Here is a 12,790-nt window from a genome sequence, read left to right as displayed (position 1 = left end):
GCTAAGTGTACTGAATACAATCTCTTTTTGACATCATGTATTTTTAGTGCTTGTTCCATTTCTTTCCTGTTTACTCCTAAATTTGTACAGATCTACAATTTCCTGTCTCGTCATTGCCCCCATCTTCTTTTATTTTGAGAAAACAAAGTACAAATGCATTTCGTACCTCTGTCATCCTAACTTGCTGAAAACCCTTTCCCCCTGCCTCCATGACCATAAGACCTTCTTTTGCCCTCTTGCGTTGCATAATGTATTTCACGATGCACTGCACCAGTTAGTTGCTTACCAGTCCAGAATTTCTCTTCACATGTTTAATCTGTGATTCCCTTGCTGCCTCATTATGAACCTTATTAGAAATCATTTTCTTTACACAACTACAAGAAATACATGTAGTTTAAACCAAAGAGCAACAACAGACATGAATAACAGTTGTAGAACACTTCATAATTGCATTTTAGCAACATTTTCATCTAAGAAATACATACTATAAGAAACATATCTTGAGATAATTATATGAATTGTAGACAATTCCTGTCACTCTGTTTTAAGTAGTGATATCTACCATTACCATCCCACTTTTTATTTTTTTTTACTACAGTTTCAGTTAAAAAGACAACCTGAACATTAATTATCATGCTGCTTTACAAGCAACTTACATGTAATTAAAGCCAGTGAATTTGTGAATTCCTGACATACGTGAGGAACATGTTAAATGTTATATTAGTGTAACTCTCACTAGTATATATACTTCTAACCATTGTAATAAGTTTGGAAGTAACAGTTCTCCTCCATGTGCAGTGTAATGCTGGCAGACCGGTAGCATAGTTATTACAGCTTTGCATTTAGAAAAATACAGACATGCTGAATAAATATTCTGGTATCAGACATTGGTATATCATTTTGAAGTACTGGATCCATGTTTGTTTCCTTGGCTTAATTGTAGAAAGAGTGCTAAAATGTAATTTGAATTAGGTATTTATATTTATAGACTCCTTTCCCCTGACAGTGTTAAAGATTTATCCTGAAATGATTGTCTTGGCTTATAGTCAAGCTGCATGAAACAGATGGGTATCCACACCCACATAATGTCATCAAAGCTAATCCTATAGAAGGCAGAGGAACAGTGAGTAGGATAAGACGTTGTTCTTAAGATGTGGCTAATGACATTCAGTATGGCATATTAAGTTCATTTGCCAGCATGATATGTTTGATTTATGTAGCCTTGTCTGTAGGGTAAATGGTTTATTTTCCCCAGTTTTAAGAACTTCTGGCTGGAATGACACATTTTAGTGAGGCTATTATAGATGTGATGGGGATGAAGGTAGGAGAACCAGATGGTCACAAAAGCATCTAGGCTTGCTGCCTATGTACCTATGCAGAGTGTTGGCCGAGAGAGGATAGGAAATGAAATTACAGGAGAAGAGGAAAGGTGTTTCATGTATTGTACTTCTAACCCTTATATACTGGCATAATCCCCTGTGCACTCTCCAACGTATGAGTAATGAAAACAAATCATGTGCCTAATCATGTTAATGTTATAAAAGTAAATAAAGTAGCAAGCTGAAAAATACAACACTATTATCATTTAATGCGTATACGAAATGAATTAAAGTAACATTAAATGCATAGGAAAGTTCAAGTTTTCCCCTCTCATCTTGACAGTATTTTTTCAGATGCTGAGGAAATAGGTCACGGTTCTAAGAAAACAGTTGAACAGTATGCTTTTCACAGCCCACAGGTTTCATTGTCACAAGGTTTGTTGGCTTGTTCTTTTCCTGTCTCTGTTAATGCAGCTACTAGTTTCGGGAAACATTTTTCTAAGTTGTCAGAATGCCTCTTCTTTACAAAGGGATATTTTCAGCTAAGGAGCCAGTATAATTCCTGCTTGCATTACTACATACACAAGTTAAAGTACATGATTAAGAAGGTGAGTAAAATTGTAATGGCACTGAGAAGGAAGCTTTTCTTTGCTTAAATATGACCTAAAAAGTTCTTGTATTTCCTGTACTGAGCAAACAACTGCTATTGTTTTGGTTTAAAGATGTTGTTTTCATACATTATAAATAATATGATCTCTGAAAATAGATAAGTTGTTAAATTGCTTTACTCAGTTGTAAAATAGGTTAACTTCCTTTCCTGAATTGTATTCAATGGATAAGATTATGTGTGAATTTTTAGTTATTTAAAAGTAGACCATCCTAGCATAAATCTTAAGCAGTATCTTTTTTTTGTAGATGGTAGACCCAATTAATTGCATATTAAGTATTCAAAATAAAGCAGTACATTAAACTTTTCTGGTTCCCTAACCACACAAATTGCATAAGAATATTGACAACATTTTAATGTTGTGCAAGGTACAAAGGGACTCAAAATATGGTGTTTATTAGCCTGTCCAATTAACAAAATAAGAAAAAAATGTTTGTATTTACAAGCTGTTTTTAGGACAACTGATAAAAAAATTGTTATAGAGAATGCTTTCATACAAAGTGCATTTCTTATGACATCTCAATCTGAAGAAGTATATTTGATACAAGAACTTTTGCTAAATAAATTACTTCACTTTCTAACATTATTGCAGAGTTTGCACCCTTTTTTGGACAAATGTATATAAATTGTGAAGGGCATCATTCATCTTTTGTGATGTAATCTCACGCCATAATTATTTAGTTGGAACCCCTGAGCCATGATTCAACAACAAGCAATGATAAGAATACAGGGGTACTGTTACTACCACATCTTCTGGACTGGAAAACAACATATTTCTTTCTTAGTTGCATTTTTATTTAAGATGACACTTCAGTGATTTGTCATCTGTGTTTTGCTGCACGAGTTAAAGGTAATGCAGGAGGAATGCACAAAATCCAATGCATGCATGAGCATTAATCACAATACAATTTTCAAATGCTGTGCTTAATATAGCTCACAACATTTTGGAGAAACAAATAAGCTACCAGTGTACTATATCCTAACTATGCAGTAGTTGTGTAAGCTTTCTGGTTATCAAAATTTTTATTGCTTGACTTCATATCGGAAGTTAATACCCAAGTACTTTTAAACACTGATGTAACAAAACACCTCTGCTTTTATGCCTTTGGGAAGTTAATTTTCTGTCTGGTAAAAGAACAGAGGAAATTGTGACTGACATTCAGAAGCAAATATTTTATCTGCCATTATGGTATATATTCGTTTCACTAGGAGTCTGGGCCTGCAGCATAGACGTTGGTAGGTCACATGCTGCAGAATTTTTGAGGGAGTGAATGATTTGATTAAATGGCTATATGTATTTATCTGTAATTGTTAGGTAAGGTAGAGCAGTTCTAATGTATGCAGTCTTCTTATTGTCTCACAGCTGGGGATTATAATAATTTGTGATAATGATCTCTGATTTCTAAGTCTTATGTATCTTCCTAGCAGTTCACTTTGTTCCTTTCCAAATGCGAAATGGTACTCTAGCCATCACAAAATAAACATTTAAAATTAATCTGAAAACAGAATAGTATGCTTTAAATTGCAGACCTCTGCCTAATTAATACACAAAAAATTGAAACATTTGAACCATTAAGAAAAAGCTTTCAGAATTTTAATTTTTTTTAAAACAGGAATTCAGATGTTGCATTTCTGAAGAAAATTGAAACATGGTAGACTTGTGACAAATGCCACTTAATTTGTAATATTTTACTACTGTCATTTAATGTTTTTCTAGGCATAAATGATAAGATCATAAGACCTGTATAACAGCTTTACATATTTTTGAAATGTTTAGTTATTCATTTGTTTTGCTAAAATCAGTTTATGTGACAACTATTTTTTGTTGGTTATTGCAATGCTTATTAGTTAGGCTGCTAGTTTCTTGAGCATAGTTCAACCACAATAACTGATTTTAATAAGATAAGTTAAATCAAGTTCTGAAAACTCAACTTAAGAAAAAAAAAAAAACAAGATGAGATGAACCTCCAGATATGTTATATTATACTTCATGCATGATATAAACATCTGAAGCACTGCATTATAAAAATCAGACTTTAAAGTAAAGTCTAACATACTGCTAATAAACTATGCATCAGTTATCTTATGTTGTCATAAATTATAACTTCAGGATAGATACTTCAAGGTCTGAGACAAACTTTAAAAATGGAGGGCAGAACTTCAGCTTGCTTTGTTTGTATTCGAAAATCTTAATGCAATTAACATTCAGATTTTTTTACTATGGTGTGATATTTCTTCTCTTAAAGATAAACAGAAGTTTTAAATCTACTTGTCATAGATCTGAATTGTGCTAGTAATTGAAGATTTGTTTTAAATGCAACCCCTTTCACTTCTATTATAAATAAGGTGTGATATGCAAACAGCTCAAACAATCCTGCTACTAGGCAGATAAGGAAAAAAATAAAATTCAAAACTCTCTGACACATTGTTATGTATTTATTTGCTCCTTTTTCCTTATATTAACCAAGAAGGAGCATCACCACCCTAGCTGCACTTTACTAGAGGGATGAAAGAGCCCAAAAAATTATGACTTAATAAGAATTATGGGCAAATAAGAATTATGGGCAACCAAATGGTGACTGAGGAATTTCAGTATTGAGTCTATATATTTGCATCCTGCTATGTTAAATAATGTTTCAATGACAGCTTCAAATGTGCAAGGAGAAAAAGCAGTATGTGCCCAAATTTATCTTTTATGGAACTTACATTTTTAGTTCTTATGTCCTGCTGCAGAGAACATTCGCAAAGAGGAGTCTTTTCCAAATCCATGTAATATATAACTCTGTATAAAATTAATGAATAAATACATCTGCCACTTGAGTAAAATATTAATATAAAGAGAAATTAAGAATGTCAGTAAAAGCTAAATTGTGTTTATCACATTGGAAAAGAGGAGAACATTAACATCAAACAGGTCAGAACAGCTTCACTTCCTATACCTATGTTGGTATCTGCATTATTAATTTCCTTAGTTAACATGCAGTATCCATAGATTAGTACTAGGCTAATTGCCCTTGTGGGCCATTTTAAACCTAGCTAATTACCCCATATAAGAATCAAACCCTGCATCTTGTATTTGTAAGGTAAACACCTTAACCATTATGCCATCCTTCCACCTTCTGTGTGCCTACCTGTTATATGAAATGAAGTATTAGCAAATTAATTTTTACATTAGTTGTATAAACTCACCATTAACAATTACAACCTTTTCTCTAAGAAATAATGATTTGTTTGATGCACTAATACATGTTTGTCTTCGTGAAGAAACAATATAGAAAAATGATTAGCCTGATCTAAAATTAATGTACAGTTATGATATATACTCACAGAATCTGTAACATTTAAGCTAAATAACCTGACAAACTAGTCAATCAATTATTTTACATTTTGTACTACTCACGACTTTCATACTTACTTCCTTTATTTTCATTTTTATTAAATTTGAGAAAGTTTGTCACGTAGTCCAGATGGTTCAGGCTCTGGGCTGTTAATGATTTGTTTCCTTCCCTCCTCATTTTGCCTACATTGTGACACTGAGCAAGAGATACCTGCATAGCTCTCAACTGTACAGATTTTCACAGAATGTCCAGATTTTTGCCTCATATTTTCGGTCCATTTTTCATAAAATTGTGGTTTTCTGGCAAATTCGTGGCAAATCATCAAAGATTCAAGTTAGAAAATAATGACAGACATTTGAGTTTCAGACTTCATACCCTTCAGAAGATGTATGCTAATGCACAACCTGTTATTCTAGCAGCTTTTTAAGTTTGTAAGAGCAATATTTAGAAATTGCTTATATTTTTCAGCCTTTCTCCCACTTTTATTTATAGCTTTGTCCAGATTTCTTGCTAAAAGGTTAAGAGTTATGGCTGCCCCCAAAAAGGGACACTTAATTCCAGTGGCCTTACCTGGTTAACAAATTTATAAAAAACAGAAATGGTTTTATAAATAACTACAGTATAAACGTGGTACACACGTAAATATTTAACTTCCATTACAGCTAAAAAATTTTATGAATTCACTTGCCCCATGTAAGGATATAAACTGTATTAACTATAATCATGGAATACGTTGCAGTGTTGTGCTATAACCTAAAAAATGCATATAAGTACATACATATATAAAATATATCTGAATGTTTCACACAGCAGAGGAAAAAAAAAACAACAAAACAAAATGTATAGAATGACTTTCAATGGACACAAATTGGCTTTCTATGAGTGCAGTATATTTCTATGTTCTGAATGGACTGGATGGATCATTATTTTAGTACTCAATTGGACATCATTGACAAAAATTCACATGGACACACAGACACACTCACCCTCACACACACAATGCGCACATACTTGATTGCCTTATGTATCAATCTATCTAGCTGTTCTGATTTTCACAGAAAGATTAAAATACATATACTGATGGATAACTGTATTTTGGTTATAACTTTACCGTTAATATGAAAGAAACTGTAGGAGGATGTCAGTCAGTATACTGTGCCCTGTTCACCATAGGGAAAGAACAAAGTATTTTTGCTGTGGGCCATCACAATGCATGATTGCAGATATTCAGTGTATTGATTAAAACATGCATCATCTGTATGATTATTAAGCCTTATATCACTGTAGCACAGGACTTGCTGCCAGGTAGAAATTAGCTCACCCGACCAGTTCTTCATCCAGAAAGTGAATTTCTGATGCAGTGATGCAACCCTTCAGACTGGAGATTTGAACAAGCAAGCAGATCTAAACATGAAGTAGGATATCATGCTAAGTGTTGTAACATCTGACAGTTTTAAGGTAATTGCTGCCAACCTTATTTACTACTGTATTTGGTCTATTATTACACAGTCAGTTTCCTTATGTTTCAAGTATTTAAGGGTTCATAGGTGGTTACTAGGCTAATGACCCCGAGCCCTTATAGCCCTAGCCATATGTATCCCAAGTTTCCTCAGCTGTTGGTGGCTAGGTGAGTGAAGTTTGTAGAGATAAGATAGTTAATAGCGACTTCCTCTGTCCAGGAAGGACATGGGCACCACCCCAGGAGTGAATTTGTGGCCACCCATCCAGTGATCTAGGTTGTGTTTGAAGAGGGTCAGGAAGGGGCTCTGTTTCATGTGAATTAGAAGCTTGTTTCAGAGAAGTGGCTGTTTCTGGGAGATATATCTATTCTTCCAGCATGACTTGTTCATGTCAGATGTTAGGTTAAGATCCCTGGAGCGAGTGACCCTCCTGCAGTTAGATTTATGAATGTGTAGCATTTCCAGCAGGGCTGGATCAGAGATCGCCCTTTTGTTAGTAAGTATAAAAGTATCATTTGAGAAATCACTCCCTTTAACCTTTAAGTAATTTTACACTTATTTAGCATTCTAGATTTGAGTCTGGCAGTTAGCACAAAGAGACAAGGCTATGACTGTTAAAGAGCTAATTCCTGTGGTACAGGGTTTGATTCCCTCAGTCTGCATTTCCATTCTTTGTAACCTTAAGTAAGGGACTTAATCAGACAGTTCTTTGGTATAATTTGGGCTGGACTCCTTAATGTTGTCCTAGACCACATGTTTGCTAACTACATATGAACCAGTAGATCCAGAATATTGACTGCCTCGACAGTCAAACTATGGTGCACATTTTTACTTAGTGCTTCTTAAGTTGCCTGTGTTTACTATAATTTGTGTTTGGAAGTTCCTTCCAGTCTCAACTTATCTGCTTATACTAACGAGCACCATAAGATTAGACTAGGAATCCCCCCCCCCATTACACTGCTAAAGCTTGAGAAACTGCACAGTGCATCTTACTTTTAAAATCTGCAACATTCTGAACAATATTTGGACAACATTTCAGCAGCTAGCCCGACTGACCTGGGAATCCTGGGGCAATGTAGTAATTACCTCATGTATACTGACAACCACTTGCTCCTAAAGCAAACAAATACTGAATGTAACTATACCATGAAACTAGAATCAATCCTGTCATGTAATAATAAACAAGACATCAAGCAGGTTGTTAACACACATACCTCTCTTCTTACACAAGACAAGGTCAAGTCACACAGACCCACCTGTGCAGAGGTACTTCCTAACAGCCTACTGTAGGCCAGAGACCTCCCCAGCACACACCACTCCTCTGGAATAAACTCTCACTTCACGTGAAGCAGAGCTGCTCAATGACCCCATTTAAGTTCAACCTTGACAATTGGATGGGAGATTGTAAATTCACCTATATCCGTCATGGACAGAGGCAGTCAGTGCTAATCACTGATTCCCTTTGCTAACAACAACCAACTAACCATGGTCAGGGCCTCCACCCTAATAACCTCCCATGACCCTATAAATCTACTATCTATGAATGACTAGTATCTGAAGATGTATATTCCTTAATCTGCAGTCAGTAAATAAAAAATATATGGAAACTGCATGATTGCAAATGTAAACAATGCAGTGACACTTGCAATCATTCCTACACTAACCTGAACTACAAAAGAAACCTAAAACCCAAACAAATATGTTTAAAAATAAATTACTTGATAGGGTAACAATTACAAATGTAAGTGATTCAGGTAGATTTGCAATAATCACTCTAACAAAAAAAAAAAAAAAAACTTTCAACACTAACTCAATGTGGGAAGATCTGCCCATCAATTTGGAGATCAGTCCCCACTTCCAGGAATTAATATATACTAACTCCTCAGTTGCACAAACACAAGGATAGACAGAATAAACTGAATTTCCTTATATTCAACCTTTAGCAAATCAACTATAACATACCTCGACCATTTATACCACCAATGTTTTTTCACAAAAAAGTCAACGACTGAATGAGTCATCAACTAAACATGGTAATCTACAACATATGAACTGTTAAACTTACATCATTATTTAAAGGTGATTGACATATGTGTTCTGGTTTAATTTTAATGCTATATACTACAATACAAAATTATAAGAAAGGACACATGCAATGAATTTGATAAATGAGGAAGTGATGAACAGTGGGATGATGTGATACGTCGATTCATGGTCCGGAGATGGAATGCAAATATTGAAGGAACCAGAAAAATGGCAGTGCATCTTTTGTGTGAGAGCCACACCATACAGACATAAATAATGTTGATGAATGAGATTGGCAGATGAATATGAATCAGTTGAGAAGCAGTGGATCTGGTGGATAGTTAAATCAGGCAAGTCATCATATTTAGGAATTAATAATTGTAAGATGAAGAGGAAAACTGTGATTGAAGCCAGGCCAAATAAAAGTAGTGACGTTACCAAAAAGGAGTAAATATCTTTGACCTAGAAGAGCAGAGCGATGCAGGATGAAACGGAGTGGCGAATGCTGGTTCACCCACCCTGGGGCATGGAGTGATAATACTGGTCAACAGCTGCATTCTTCAGCTAAGTGGTGGCTTGCTGGCTCCAGTGATGCAACACTGATGTAAAAATGGAGGGACATAACATATCCCTGTGGTGGCATGGATACTCATTGCAGTCGCCATGGGCAGGTTTATAGCTTAAAGAAAAAATGGCCAAGCCTTTAAATTAGGGACTTCAGTCAAGCTCTAAGTAGCCAGAAGAAGTAGCAGTAGCAAACACTGAGACAGTGACTGGATAAATGGTAACATGCACCCTGAAGGTCCCTTGGGCTGCAAGTCCAGATAGACTTCTGCAGCCCTACCCATGTTGCATACTGATAGACCACAGAGGGCCACTGCACAAAACAACTCACATCCCTGCCTTGATGATTGCTCCCTTAGACTGATTTTTTCCTGAGTCAATGACCATGTTCTTAATGATAGGGAACAAATGACCTGAGAATCTTTGGAAAGATGGTGATGGTCAGCAGCTGGGGAGACAAAAAAAATGGAATTAATTAAACAGTGAAGGGGATCCACGTCAATGGTGTGCTCTGCAGGTTGGGAAGATTTATGTAAGATGGAATTTAAATAAAGTGATAAATGCTTTCTTGTGGAAGAATCAAATGAAAATATTTGAATTTATGTTAATTTGTCTAAGGTAGTTTTGGTGAACACAAATAAAACAAAAGCAGTTCACCAAAACCACTTTCAGCAACATTTAAAGTCATTTTTTGCATGTGGCAATCTGCCTGCACCCCATGATGTGGGGGACGCATCCTTTCCACACACTCCAGAATTATACACTATGAGATCACACAATAGTAGAGGAAAAAGGCAATGCCCATTGTTAATGAAAGTGGTTTCAGTGAACTGCTTTCATTTTATTTACATTCACCAAAACTGTCTTGATGAGATAACATGGTCCCAAATAATTCCTGCTTGGAGGGGGTAGCATTATGCATGACAGAAGAGGAAATTAATTGAGGGATCATAAGCTACAGATTTCTGGCTAATGGCTTCATTACAGAACAGTGGAACAAACAAGATTAGTGATAATGTGCAGAAAGTTGGGACATCGTGTACGAAGTGCATTCTATAGGTGTTACAGTTACCATACTGTTGCGCAGGGCACTGATAATGTCGTATGTGCAGTGGTGGTCCATTTATGGTGACAATGAAGAAGAGGGATATTTATTTGGTAGAAGAAGTGAAATGCAGCTCTGCCAAAACTCTAGGTAAGAATTTAAGGGTGTGTGCATGAGGAAAGATGCATATGTTGGTATATATGTGCACACACACACACACACACACACACACACATATATGTATATATATGTATCTAGATATATAAATAGATATAGAGAAAGACATGTAAAGAGCATAATCTTGAATTTTATGTAGTAGACTCACTTTATCATAAATTTATAACAAGCACTATTACCTAATGTAACTATTCTAAGAGTCCAAAATGAATAGCAAGTATGGGTCAATTACTGGCCCTCAGCAACCTTACCTAAATAATTAACACATTTTAATAGAACCAGTGATCAGTTTTATAAATAATACTTTCATGTTTTCTTCTAAGATATAAACTGTTCTATATTTTTTCTTCTAATAAATGAGAAATGCTTTAATTGATCACATGATCTTTACAGAATCTTTATAAGTCATGCATTGTGGGCAAAACTGAATGGCCATTCTCTTAAAATGTTTTAATATTTCAAATAGGTCTGATGAACATCTAGACCAGAGAGATAGATGATGATGTAGATATGGCAGAGATGGTTTTGGACAGATTCAGTTTAATGCACCTCTAGATACAGAGTATGACTATCAAACGTTTATGCAACTGATAACTTTATAATTCAACATATCTCCATTTCTCAGTGCATCCCCAAATGAGCTTTGCAGAAAATCTTGCAGAACAATGATGCACATAGTGTAATGTATCATATTTATCATACGATATCAGTGCAATACAAAGCATCTTGTATGTTATGGCATATAATTAAACCATTTTAGACTCTAATGCAATTCTGCACCACAAGACTTCAGTTAGTCTCTGCTTAGAATGCTTTTATCAGCTAACAAATCCCTGATGCAATGCCGAAAGTTTAAATAACACTCTTGCTGAAATGGTCTAAAACAGAGGTAATTAATATAAGAAAAATGCATTGTAGTGGTAGTATTTGTGGCAACATTTATTCCTAAGTGCCTAGGATTGATCCTGAAGGTGAAGCTCACAGATGATTATAGGAGTAACAAAAGATAAATAGATGACTGACGTGGATCTTGTAATGCCTGGATCTTTAGGATTCATTATATGTTATGCAGACACCATGTAAAGACATCCATACTGCTTGCTTAAACTTGTAACAGTGACAACCGGGATGAGTTGTAATTGGTCAGTCTCATTAACCAGTAGTTTGCTTAATATTTTATAACAAAAAGTAACCCTGGGGTGTTGGAAGTCTTCCATCCCTGTCTCTTGTGGTAATACCCCCACTTATGTGAATGTATGCACAGAGCTGGATCCAGCACTAGATGACCTAGGCAGTCACCTAGGGCTCCCTGACCATGGAGGGCTGCCACAAATCTTACATTTCTTTTTTAAGAATGCATGAAGAGTGGATCCTTAGTAGTGTCTATGTGTGACAGACACACATTGGAGCAGAACATGGGATTTGGGAATTTGCAGTTCAGTTTGAGAGACAAGCAAGAGCTAGGGAGAATGTGTGTGTGTGTGTGTGTGTGTGTGTGTGTGTGTGTGTGTGTGTGTGTGTGTGTGTGTGTGTGTGTGTGTGTGTGTGTGTGTGTGTGAAATGCCTCAGTAAGTGATGGTAGATTGGTTAACTTATTCAGGCTAAAACTAAAACTGTCATCAGCAGGTAAATTTTCAAGGACTGTTGAGTTTTTGTGCATTTTCAAAAAGTGTTGTGTTTCTAGGGAAGAGAAGTTTACTGTTACTCATACTAAGTCTGTTTTGAGTTTAGCAAATGGACATCAGTGTTTGTGCTATAAAATTCTAAAACAGTGTTACTAGCACAACAGGTAGCATAGTTGCCTTTGGTGGATAAGGCTGTGGGTTCTACTCCCACACCTTGTAGATGAAATGCTGATTTTGCAGTGCACTTTACTGGGGGGATGGTGTTTCTAGACTCCTGAATGTGTCCTCCTTGGTGAGATGCATAGTAACGATGAACCTGTTGCCAGTTTGACAGCCACTCCCTATTGCAATATTACCAGCTTACCATTTGTATTTAAAATGTAACATGGGCAATTTATTCTTCAAGGGCAGCAGACACTGAACTTGTACATGAAACAGGGAAATGTAAAGTTATTTGCCAGCAGCACCTCTTCATTAATTATAGATCTCTTTAATGTGGAATTATTCAGATGACTTTTACTTCTGTAGAGATTGTGCATATTGACTGATATTGGTGGATTAGAATGGCAG

General features: G+C 35.7%; 1 protein-coding gene across 3 annotated transcripts in view; it reads left to right on the top strand.

Moving 5' to 3' along the window:
- The first annotated feature begins 1,755 nt into the window (after positions 1–1,755).
- LOC122787161 (tyrosine-protein kinase ZAP-70) overlaps positions 1,756–12,790 on the top strand; it is a 730,437-nt gene continuing 719,402 nt past the window's right edge. For all 3 annotated transcript variants that reach the window (XM_044053737.1, XM_044053738.1, XM_044053740.1), the window contains exon 1: positions 1,756–1,927. The gene's annotated coding sequence lies outside the window, so the exon portion shown is untranslated. The remainder of the gene's footprint in view (positions 1,928–12,790) is intronic.

The sequence above is a fragment of the Protopterus annectens genome, chromosome 13.part0, assembly GCF_019279795.1.
Source record: "Protopterus annectens isolate FY-2018-M chromosome 13.part0, PAN1.0, whole genome shotgun sequence".
NCBI classification, from domain to species: Eukaryota; Metazoa; Chordata; order Ceratodontiformes; family Protopteridae; genus Protopterus; species Protopterus annectens.
The sequence above is the reverse complement of the archived record's forward strand: the minus strand, read 5'-3'. Positions and strand labels throughout refer to the sequence as shown.